The sequence below is a fragment of the Felis catus genome, chromosome E3, assembly GCF_018350175.1.
Source record: "Felis catus isolate Fca126 chromosome E3, F.catus_Fca126_mat1.0, whole genome shotgun sequence".
NCBI classification, from domain to species: domain Eukaryota; kingdom Metazoa; phylum Chordata; class Mammalia; order Carnivora; family Felidae; genus Felis; species Felis catus.
The window spans coordinates 38,469,979-38,482,411 of NC_058383.1; the positions used below are offsets into that span (position 1 = coordinate 38,469,979).

Here is a 12,433-nt window from a genome sequence, read left to right on the forward strand (position 1 = left end):
TATCAGCTCAGGTCATGGTCTTGCGGTCGTGATATGGAGCCCCGAGTCAGGCTCCATGCTAAGCGTGGAGCCTGCGTGGGATTCTCCCACTCCCTGTCTCTCTGCCTCTCCCCCACTCATGCTCTCTTTCTCTCTCAAAATAAATAAACTTAAAGAAGCTTAAAATATTTCTCTTCATTTTTTTTAAAGTTTATTTATTTATTTTTGAGAGACTGAGCGAGTGGAGAGGGGCAGAGAGAGGGAGGGAGAGAGAGTCCCAAGCAGGCTCCACACTGCCAGGGTGGAGCCTGATGCAGGGCTTGAACCCATGAACTTCAAGATCATGACCTGAGCCAAAGTCAGATACTTAACTGACTGAGTCACCCAGGCGCCCTGTTTTTTCTCTTTATTATTTATTTATTTTGAGAGAGAGACAGCAAGAGCTTGTGAGTGGCGGAAAGGCAGAGAGGGAGGGAGAGAGAAAGAATCCTACACAGGCTTGGCTACGTCAGCACAGAGCCAGATGCAGGTCTCAAACTCCCACACTGTTTGATCATGACCTGAGCCAAAATCAAGAGTCGGATGCCTAACCAACTGAGCACCCCAGGTGCCCCTGTTTTTCTTTAATCAAGCAGTTCCACATCTGGGAAACTATTATGAAAGAGAAAAACAAAACAAAAGAGCAGCAACAAAAATAAAAGTCTTTACACACACATACACACACACCCCTCCTCCAGTGGTTCCCCACTGTCCTGATAATAAAGCACAGACTCCTCAACAAAGCTTTAAAGATCTTTGTGACACAGGCCCTGAACAGCTGATTCTGGCTCTCACCGCAAGTGAGAATAACTTTCTTCTGGGCTCCCAGGGTACTTTGTTTAGAACTTATTTTTAGCACCAAACACAGTTGACCTTAGCTGGGAGGCTTAGCTATAATCCTGCTCTGACCTGTGTCCTCTTCTGCTCTCCTGATATACCTACATCAACATCACACACATGACTGGGTCTTACAGGGTAGAGAACAATAAATATCAGTGTATTTTATTTCTAATCTCTGTTTAATGATAAAACCATTTAAGGCTATGAGTTTTCCTCAAAGTACAGCTTTATTTCCCATAATTTTTACATACAACATTCTCTGTTGATCATTTCAAAATAGCTTGTCACTGCAGTTTTTATTTTACTTCCCCTTTAAGCCAAGAGTTGGTCAACTGGTCAAGAAAATTTTCCTTTTAAAACAAATTTCAGGGGGTGCCTGGGTGGCTCAATTGGGGAAGCATCTGAGTCTTGATTCTGGCTCAGGTCATGATCTCAAGGTTTGTGAGATCTAGCCCCATGTCAGGGTCTGCACTGTCAGTGTGGAGCCTGCCTGGGATTCTCTCTCTCTCCTTCTCTCTCTCTCTCTGCCCTGCCCCTGCTCGTGTGTGCACTCTCTCTCAGCACCCCCCCCAGATTTTTTTCTGCATTGATTAGAACATGAGGTTCATTCTACTCTGCTTTGAAAAGTTCATATAGGTTTTCCTATAGAAAAGGCTTGTTAAGTGTCCCCAAAGCCCTAGACAAGAAGGGTTCTATTTGTAGGACACAAATGTACTCTTGGACCTCTCAAGTATTTTTGGATCTTTGGAGGCACCCTTGTGCTTATTTGAAGGGGAAGTGAGATAGAGGAGTTTGGGTGGCTTCCCATTCTGCCTCCCTGTGTTTGTTTTTTTTTTTTTTACTTCCTCTTCCCTTGTTAAGAGGTTGTAAAAGCAAACAAAAACATTCTAGGGACTTTATATAGCAATTGTTAACAGCTCCTTAGGTATTAAAGGTAGCAGTGAGAACAGGAGGCCAAAGGGCCTTGGAGAGGCCTCATCCCTTACTCCAGCCAAGTTGTCTTCCCAAAGATGCCATAGCTGTTTATCTTCTAGAAAGCAGAAAAAACCTGTAGGGACCACGTTAAGATTTTTTCGATTGTGACCTTCCAGAATCTGCAGGGATTCTTTCACAGTGTGTTGTCTAGGCTAAAATCAAGGAAATCGGGGAAGAGACTGGTGACTAGGCCAAGGGGCTCACAACATGGGAGGGGAGTGGCAAGAGACAGTACACCTGGCCCTCCTGCACCTGCAGTCACCTTCACGTTCCTCAAGAAAGGTCCAAAGGGCCCTCCTGGAAACTCTGTGATCTTTAATTCTGAAATGAGTACTTGTCCTGAAATCCTCTCTCTCTCCTAGCCTAGTTATCTGGGCAGAATAATCTCAGAAACACCCACAGCTCAGACTTGAGCTTCCAGGCCCAGCTCCACACTTCCTCTCCCCAAGTGCCCGGTGAGGATGGAGAACAATGTGGAAAGGGGAGCTCGGCTCTTGGCCTCTCCTCAGCACTTAGGATCAGTTCCGTCAGCCCCCAAGTCTGGGTGTTTGAACAACTCAGATGGGGGATTTTTCTATCCCCAGAATGAGACAGGTCCAACCTGTCTTTTCCAGTTGGTCAGACAGGACTTCTTAGAGGTCTAGCAAAGCCTATCCCCCCGCATTTTTTAAGGCTCCTAGAAAATTAAATATTATAAAAAGTGTGGTATAGTTTACATGCTTGCATCTAGCATCTTTAACAGCCAACACAAGAACACAACTAGGTGTTTTGGTGGAAAGAACTTAAAAAGGTGAGACCTTTCATGAAGGTGAGACCTTAACCAAATGGCCCCCGAGAGGCCTGTCCATGCCTACTTTGCATTCTGTACAAACTCTTTCATCTCTCCCAAATGGGGGCCCTTTCCTGGGGGGCAGGGAGAGCGGAGGCCAGCAGGAAAGAACCAGTGGCCCCTCGCCATGTGCTCGGGGATGGGGCACGCTTCCACTGCCTTGTCTCCTGGGACAATATAGTTCCCCCTGGGCAGGATGGAGTCCCTCCTCTTCAAGGTTTCTCTCAGGGTTGTCCAAATGCTAGAGGGCCCCCAGCCAACCTGGTTGACTAGAGGAATGAGCTCGAGAAGCCCACGGAAGTAGTCTGGCTGCCTCAGGGCACCACATGTAGGCTCTCAACACGTGAACAGTCCAGAGGTGCCTTCTCACAAAATAGAAGTAACAAAATCAAGCAAGTAGACATCACGTTTGTTAATTATGGGGGATGGTGACATCGGTATTTATGTTCTGTGTTATTAAAAATCTATCTCCCAAGGTTATTCCAGCCAATCTGGCTGTTGGTTTGAAGCAGGGTGTGTGCTCCAGCCACAAGAAGTCTCTTCCAACAACAAAGGGGAAGAAAGAAAGCTGTAGGTTCTGCTGCGGGGAGGGCGGCAGGGAACACGAGAGGTGGGGACCCGGGGTCCTGGCGCTAGCACGACCTCCTGTCCACCCCGCCTGCTCTGCGATGCTAGGAGTACCCCTCAGGCCTTTGTATTTTTTTTCAAGACCCTGCTGGCAGACAGACGAGCCATTCACATGAGACTCGTACTTCGCAAAGGCTCCCCTGTCTCCTCCCAGAAACTCAGGGTCTGCAAGTTCCCTCCGCAGTTCCATCAGGCAGCTCCAACAGCGTAGAGGTTCCCCTGGGAAGCAAGCAGGCAGCTTGTGGGACTGAAGCTATTTCAGAAAATGCCGTGCTTTCTGTCCTTACAACCGTTTTGTTCAACAAGGTCCCTGGGCAGAGGACTTAGAGAGTAGGCATCAGATCCAGCACAGACAGAAGCCGCTCACCAAGACGTTTCATCCTTGGAGCTGGCTGTGGCCAGAGGGTGAAAGATGCAGAGCTTGAGCGGGCTCCGTGGCGCACAGCGCTCAGCCCTGGAAAGGGAGGACGCAGGCTCACTATCAGCCAAAGCTTCTCGCAATTCCATGGCCAGGTGCGTACAGCCAACCCATCGCTTTGCCAACGAGGACTGGTGGCTGACAAGTGCTAAGTAGCCGCTTCTGAAACCGCTGGTGCTGGGTCAGTTACTCACAGTCTAGACCAGTGGTTCCGATTCTTGTAAACAATGGATTCATCTGCAGAGCTTTAAAAACTTCTAACACCTGAGGGGGGCGCCTGCGTATCAGTCAGTTAAGCGTCCGACTTCGGTTCACGGCATGATCTCACAGTTCGTGAGTTCGAGCCCCGCGTCAGGCTCTGTGCTGACAGCTCAGAGCCTGGAGCCTCCTTCGGATTCTGTGTCTCCCTCTCTCTCTGCCCCTCCCCCACTTGCTCTCTGGTGCTTGTGCGCACACGCGCTCTCTCTCTCAAAAATAAATAAACATTAAAAAAATTAAAAACTTCTGGGGCGCCTGGGTGGCGCAGTCGGTTGAGCGTCCGACTTCAGCCAGGTCACGATCTCGCGGTCCGTGAGTTCGAGCCCCGTGTCGGGCTCTGGGCTGATGGCTCAGAGCCTGGAGCCTGTTTCCGATTCTGTGTCTCCCTCTCTCTCTGCCCCTCCCCCGTTCATGCTCTGTCGCTCTCTGTCCCAAAAATAAATTAAAAAACGTTGAAAAAAATTAAAAAAAAAAATTAAAAACTTCTGAGACCCACTGTCTTAGTCCATTTGGGCTGCTATAACAAAATATTACAGCCTGGGTGGGTTATAAACAACAGAAATTTCTTTCTTTTTTTAAAAAGATTTTATTTTAAATAATCTCGATGCCTAATGTGGGGCTCAGACTCATAACCCCAAGATCAAGAGTCTCCATGCTCCACTGACTGAGACGGCCAGGCACCCCCCCCCAGAATTTATTTGCCATAGTTCTGGAGGCTGGAAGTCGCAGATCAGGGTGCCGGTATGGTCAGGGGAGTGCCCTCTTCTGGGTTGCAGACTGCTGACCTTTGGTACTCACAGGGTAGAGGGGGCTTGGGAGCTCTGTGGGGTCTCTCTTATAAGAGGTTTAATCCCATTAATGAGGGATCCACCCTCATGACCCAAGAAACTCCAAAGGTCCCACCGTCTAATCCCATCACACCAGGCATTAGGATTTCAACATAGGAATTTTGAGAAGACACAAACTTTCAGACCACAGCACCTGGGTGTCACCCCCTGGAGGTTCTGATGTATTTGGTCTGGGCATCAAGATTTTTTAAAGCTCTCCAGATGACTCTACTGTGCTGCCAGAGATGAAAACCACTGGCCTGGACATTAATTTGAGGAATGGCATAAGAAACTTGGAAGGAAGCAACAGGCCCAGTAGAGGATTTCCAAAGAGACTCCGTTTGCAGTGACTGGTAAAAGAAACGAAAGAGGTGGGTGTGCTCTGCTTTAATGAAGGTCACTATAAGTCATGGGTCACATTGAATTTCCTGTTGAAAGTCTTTTAACATCACGTAAGTGTGGTAGGTTAAAAATGGCCGCAAATTCCTTATTACTTATTGACAAGGGGTGCCTAGACTGGCCTTGGTGACAAGCTTGGGCGACAGAATGAAGTGGACATGACCTTCTGGGCCTATCTAAGAAGTCTTGAAGCCACCACCTGGGGCTTCCTGGAATGCTACCTCTGAGAACACCAGCCTCCATTTAAGAAGGCTGATTATCTTGAGACCGCCATGCCGTGAGGAAGCCCAAGCTATACACACGGACAGAGACGGACGTGCAGCAGTCTACCTGTTCCAGACAGCCCAGCGCAGGCACGCCACATGCAGGTGAAGAAGTCACTTGGATATTCCAGTCCCAGCAGACACAAGGGGGGCAAGAACCAAGGAGTCACCAGCAGACAGCCAGTACTGAAGCCAGAGACACATGACCCCGGTCAAGTATCCCATTCCTTTCCAGCAATCTCTGGACATGGGAGCCACCCCAGCTGAAGCTCCAGTCACAGAGCAGACATGAGTTGTCCCTGTTGTGCCCTGCTCAAAACCCTGACCACAAAACTGTGAGAGGAGAAAGGCTGTTTTTATGCCACTAACTTCTGGGGTGTTGGTTATGCAACAATAGATAACCAGAACCACAGTAGTACATAAATAGTCACTGTACAAGATTCAAAGAATATAGATGTATACAAAGAAAATGGGGAAACTTTTCCATCACCCCCTCATTTCACTTTTTCTCCTTTTTATAGGTAACAGCTGGCTGTACATCCTACCCATTTCCTGACGTGTTTACACATGTATATGTATTTATTATGTGTACGTGTGATGCAATACACATTTTCCCAGTTTTTTAAAATAACAACAGTGCGTGTGGATCAAGATGCACAGGCCTTGCATACTCTCATCAGATGCACGGTATGCCACAGGATGGGCATACCACACTTGTACTTACTATCTCTTCTACTGGTAGACATTTAGGTTGTTTTCAATTCTTGGTTTCATGAGCAATTCTGTGAGGGACATCTTGTAGTGCGACTTTGCATACATCCAGCCATTTCTTTAGGATAGTCCTAGAAATAGAATAACTGAATCAACGGGTATGTGCATTTTTTAGGCTTTTGGGGTGGTACAATGGAACCTAAAATTTACCATTTTAACTACTGTTAAGTGTACAATTCGGTGGCATGAAGTACGTTCACATTATTGTACAACCATCACCAGCACTCGTCTCCAGAACTTTTTCATCATCCTGGACGGAAAGTCTAAGCACTAAATAACTCTCTACTCCCCTCCCCTCCCAGGCCCTGATCATGACTACTCTACTTTCTGTCTCTACGAACTTGAATATTCTAGGTACATCATATAGGTACAATCATACAAAGCATACATTTGCTCTTTTGTGTCTGGCTTACTTCATTTAGCATAACGCTTTCTAGATTTATCCATGCTATAGCATGTATCAGAATTTCCTTCTTTTTCAAGGCTGAATAAGTGGGTAGGTACATCACTCAGCCAGGGCCACACAACTGGTTAACGGAAGGCACTGTATTCTCACTGAGGCAGTCTGGCCCTGGAGCCTGTGCTATGAAGGCATATGAGGCACTCACAGGATTCTCACATCACGCATAAATTTAGTGCTAATATACGTTAGCTTCAACCGTTAAGTGTCACCCGTGGCAGTTCCAAAGCTATGATTTTTGGTGTTTTGATACCCTCCTGCCACCACTAGATCAATCTTGGAAAATGTTCTGTGTGGTCTTTGATGTCTGATTTTAGCTTTGACTTACAAGGTTGTTTTCTCCTAACTACTGCCTGCAGCATTAAGAACTGTTTCTAACTGCTGTCTTCTGCAGATGGTCCTTGGGGTGGGGGTGGGAGGGGAGTGTCCACTGTGCTTCTACCACCAGCCCCAGAGACCACGTGCGAGGGCACCCCCTCCAGGAAGCAGAAGTGCCACGTGAGCTTGGGGATGCACAGCTAGGTCACGCCCTGTGTGAAGGCTCTTGTGCAAATACTAAGACCTTCCTGGGCAAGTGGCCTGACCGTCATTTCAGCTCAAATTTTTTTAAATTGTGGCTTCTGTTGTGTGACATCAAGGGAGTCAAGGCTTGAGACCTTAAGTCTGTATCTGCATTAACTTGATGCCTGCAGCACGTGTGTGCGTGTATGTGTGTTTAAGTTTAGAGGTAGGTTTGTGCTGTGCGTTTAACTTCAGAGGCAGGTCTGTTCTGTTTCTCCAGTATTGGCAAACCTCACAAATTATTTGAAAATCTCACATATGTGTTTCTCTGTGGGCACAGTCTGCATTTTAAAAATCATTTTCCTACTCCTCTGCACTGCAATGAAAAAAAAGCGTTCCAGTTAATGAGGTTTTATTTAAGTTTTTGTTATAAAGAATAATGAGCAGGGGCACCTGGCTGGCCCAGTCCTAAGAGCATGCAACTCTCGACCTCAGGGTCATGAGTTCAAGCCCCATGTTGAATATATTTACGGACTATGTTTCAAGTGTCACAAAAAGTTTAAATGTTCATTGAAAACCACAAAAATGTATGGAGCACAGAGTGAAAACCACAGCCCCTGTCTCTAATTCTACTTTCTACAGGTGCCATGTTATTTCTTGTCTCCCTTCAGATACTGGAATTTTGAAAATATTTTTCATACTTTTTACAAACGTGGGATCATAGTGCCATATTGTACCATAAACACGCTTTTATTCAAGTTCTGTAGTGACCATCTCTGCACGTTAGCACATGGAAAACCACGGCACATTTCCAACAGATGCAGCGCAGTCCATGGAGCAGATTCACCGAAATTTACTCGGCCAGTGGTCTGGTGATAGGCATTAGGTTGTTTATGACTTCTAACTAATTGCCAAGTGTGGCAGGCAAGGGAATGTTCCACAAGGTTGACGAGGATTTGAGTAAGAAGGTGCCCCTCACACTGATAGGGGAAAATCTGTTACTAGACGGCCGACAGGACTCACAGACCTTGCCCGAAGACTCTCCTTCTGGGTTCTTCTTCCCACCCCGCTTGCCCCACTCCAACAGACTGTAAATTGTCCCCGCTGCTGATGCTCGGGAGAATGATCTCCTCTGAGCCTGGCGGTGTAAAATAAACCTCCCGCCTTCCAAGATCTCCACGTGCCGCTTGGTTCTTCCGCTGGTGATCCAGACCAGGTCATGTAACATTTGGTTCCCTGACGGGGAAACCCAACCGCGCTGGCCCACTGTTGCCACCGGTTTGGGAAAAGGGAGAGGCGGTGACGGAACGAGGAGCCGCAAGGGAGAAGGCGCACCCTGACTGGATTTCGGCAGTCTCCCGCTCGGTAGCCTCGGGCCAGCCTGCTCTGCCATTCCTGCCGGCCTCGAGGAGACTTAGCAGGTGAGGCGCTGGACCCAAGGTCGAATACCGGAAGGCCTGGGACCCAATTCTGTCCTGTCCAGCCCACCCATAGTGGTGGAAGGGGAACCTGATCATTCCCCGGAGACCTCAGTGGTCTCACAGGGAGAAATTCTGTGGGAGGGAATGTAGCGACCTCTGGTGTGTACGTGAGTGTGAATGTGCGACTCGGTCCGGCTTGCCTGCTGAGTTCGATTCTGTGGCTCCACGGGCGGGCACCCTTAAGGTCCCCAAAAGCCCACGGAGTCTGAGTGGACCCCTCTGCAATTCCATGGTGAACAGCACACAGTCTATGCCGGCATCGGAATAGTTTCCGATCGTAAGTCACAAAGCTGAGACTGCTACAGCTAAGTGTCACCCAAGTTCCTTCGGGACACGGCCAGACAGGCATCTGACTGGTCTCATTAGAGGGGGCACCCTTACACCTCTGTCTCACAGGAACATTATGGGGTCGGGACAGAGAAAAAAAGGTGTTTTCAGGAGACTATGGAATTAATATAACCACCGGCAAGTTAAGAACCTTATGTGAGTTGGTGTAGGATGGCCCTCAGAGGGAACCTTAGATGTCCCAACGGTCCGCCACATCTGGCATGTTGTCGCCACAGACCCCGGTCACCCTGATCAGCTCCCATATATCGACTCCTCGTTAGAGACTGCCCAAACCCTTCCCCCTTGCGTGTGATGTGCCTGCAACAAACAGGGACGGGCTAGGGTCTTCGTCACCTCGACAAAGTAGCTCAAGGAAGGACAAGAGAAGTCCCAACCTCCACAAGTTCTCACTGGCGATCCAGAGGAAGAACCAATCTTGCTCCCACCATATGAACCTCCCGGTTCCCGATACTCCGCCGCCTTCGGTCTCCCCACCACCTCTGGACCCAGCAGATCTTCTCTCCCTTGGACCAGTGGCCAGATTGCGCCCTTGGCCAGGCACAGCACTCTCCAGGTGCCGGTCCACAGCCACCGGTACCAAGAGGCTCTCCTCCGGGGGATCCGAGCAGGGCTAAGAAGCCCGTGAGTCTGCCCAGCCCAAGGGGAATCCCCTGGGGATTATTATGAGAGTCTACGCGAGGCTTACACCTGTTTGACCTCGAGGCACAAGAGAGCCACAACAAAAGGACAGGGAAGGTCCAGCTGCCAAAAGGGGGAAGCCCAAAACCTCCTTAGCAAGGGATCAATGTGCCCACTACAAAGAAAAAGGACATTAAAAGAATAAATGTCCCAACCAGGCAAAGGCCCTTAAAACCCAACCGATATGCACAAGAACCCTGCAAAAAAGACTTCATAGGCCTGGCAGGAATAGATTCAGATTGAGGGGGACCAGGCTCACTTCTTCTCGGCCCCCATGAGCCCACAGTCAAAATAAAAGTAGGGGGCCAAACTACGACTTTTATGTAAACTCGGGGGCCACACGGTACGGCATGAGTTCCTCTACCTACCTGAGTGCCCTATCCCTCTCCTCGGCCAGGATATACTCTCAAAGCTGGGGGCCCAAATAACCTTTGGGCCAAAAGACGCACCAGCCTCCAACTGAATTAAAAAATGGAGGTTCTCCTGTGCCCAGGCCCAACCGAGCAGCCCACCTGAATTCAGGACTGCCCTCCCCACTGTAAGGGCCTAGGACAATCCCCGCCCCCCCCCCCCCGCCCACCGACTTGCCCACCACCGGCCCCTGTCATTGTAGAATTAATCCCAGGGGCTCGACCGCAGAGACAGTGGCAATACCCCCTCCCACAAGAGGCAAGGGCAGGCATCCAAGAACACCGACAAGACTCAAAGAAGCAGGCATGCTGGCTGAATGCCAATCAACCTGGAACACCCCACTTTTGCCAGTCAAGAAGCTGGGAGGAGGGTATCCACCCAGTTCAAGAAGTGACCATCCCCTTGCACACAGTGGTCCCGAACCCATACACCCTCTTCAGCCAGATTCCAGGCTCTGTCAGATGGTTTACCTGCCTAGACTTAAAGGATGTCTTCTTCTGCCTCCGCCCGCCCCCACCCCCTTCCCAAGCCAACCCTTGTTTGCCTTCAAGCGGACCGAAGCAGACACAGGGCGTCAGATGCAACTGACTTGGAGGTGCCTCCCACAAGGGTTTAAAAAACTCGCCTGCCCTCTTTGGGGAGGCACTGGCCAGAGACCTCGCTGGCTTCCAAAGGGAGGCCACACGCTGCACCCTTCTCCAGTATGCGGATGAGCTCCTCCTTGCCAGCAATACCCAAGAGAATTGTACAGAGGGCACAGGGCCCTCCTCCAACTTCTGTCGAACTCAGGGTATCAGGTATCATGGAAAGAGAGCTCTAGAGCTAGAGAAAAAGAAGGTCATCACTTCCCTACCCCAGACCCAAACTAAGAGGGGGCTACAAGAATTCCTGGGGGCTGCGGGATTCTGCCAAATCTGGATTCCCAGATTCTCAGTAATAGCAAGATCCCTCTATAATCTCCTGTTAGGGCCAGATTGAGAATGCCCTGTCTGGCAGAGGAGGCCAAAGCTGTCTTCCCAGAGATAAAGGCCGCCTTGGGGCAGGAACCAGCCCTTGGCCTGCCGAATATAGAAAAGCCTTTATTCTCTTTGTGCAAGAGAAGGAAAAGGTCATCCTCAGGGTTCTCACACAGACTGTTGGCCCTGTCGAAGAGGATGGACCCGGTGGCAGCGGATGGCCACTATGCCTTAGGGCACAAGCGGCCACAGTTCTGCTCATTAAGGAGGCAGAGAAACTCACCCTGGGACAAGAACTAAGGTTCCCCATGCTGTCACATCTCTCACGCCTCTCCAACTCCCAGCTAGCACAATAGGAGGGGCTCCTCTGCAAGAATCCACGGGTCACTCTTAAAACAGTGTGGACGCTGAACCGCACAACTTTCCTACCTTCCGAGAAAGAGAAACCAGATTGTAACTGCTCTGAGGTGACCAAGAAAGTTTTCGCAAGCCGCCCGTATCTGCGTGACCAGGCCCTAGAGAACCCAGAGCTCACCTTGTTCAGGGACGGTGGCAGTTTCATCACAGAGGGCGTTCGAAAGGCAGGGTATGCAGTGACGTGCCTTAATCCAAGCCCTCACCATTAGCAAGGACAAGCGAGTCAACTGACTCCCGGTACACCTTTGCTACTGTACACACACGGGGCAATCTACAAAGACAGGGGCCTCCTCACCACGGCGGAGAAGGCCATCAAAAACAAGGAGGAAATACTAAAGCTCCTCGAGGCCGTCTGGCTTCCAAAAGAAGTTACAGTTCTACTCTGCAAAGGACACCAGAAGGGAGACGACCCTACAGCACGAGGAAATCGTCTAGCAAAGGAGCCAAGGTGGCAGCTAATAAGGAGGTAGACACAGCTCCCTCCCTTATCCACGCCGTGACCCCCACCAGGAGTTCAAAGAAGAAATTGTCCCCCGGTTCGGCCTGCCGGCCACAATCCACGGTGAAAATGGACCTGTGGACATTATACAAACTTTAACCAGCTCCCTGAAAGCTTTACAATGCTTACCGGCCTCAAAGTTCAGGGAAAGTAGGGCGAATGAATCTCACCCTCAAGGGAACCTTAGCCAAGTTCTGCCAGGAAACAGACCTCCCATGGCCGGACCTGTTGCCCCTGGCCCTCCTGCGTGTCCATTGCACACCAGGAACTCAAGGTTTCTCCCCTTTTGAACTAATATATGGAAGGCCCCCTCCATGTTAGGGAGCCTCCCAGAAAGGAAATAAGACAACAACTTCAAGCGTTAGGGGCCACCCTAAATGAGTTTCAACGATACCCTCGAGAAAGCACCAATCTCTTTAGGATCCCCTGTACATCACTTCTCACCGAGGGACTCACT

At 49.5% G+C, this 12,433-nt stretch overlaps 1 long non-coding RNA gene across 2 annotated transcripts in view; it reads right to left on the reverse strand.

The window, feature by feature from the left end:
- Positions 1-1,672: 1,672 nt before the first annotated feature.
- The window catches only part of LOC102899865, a 36,451-nt gene continuing 25,690 nt past the window's right edge, over positions 1,673-12,433 (reverse strand). The window contains exons 7-8 of one of the 2 annotated variants that reach the window (XR_006591187.1): positions 6,179-6,296; positions 1,673-3,508 (exon numbers count right to left, since the gene is read on the reverse strand). This is a non-coding gene — a long non-coding RNA (uncharacterized LOC102899865). Of the gene's footprint in view, positions 3,744-6,178; positions 6,297-12,433 lie in introns of both variants that reach the window. The other variant, XR_006591186.1, reaches the window with a different exon arrangement.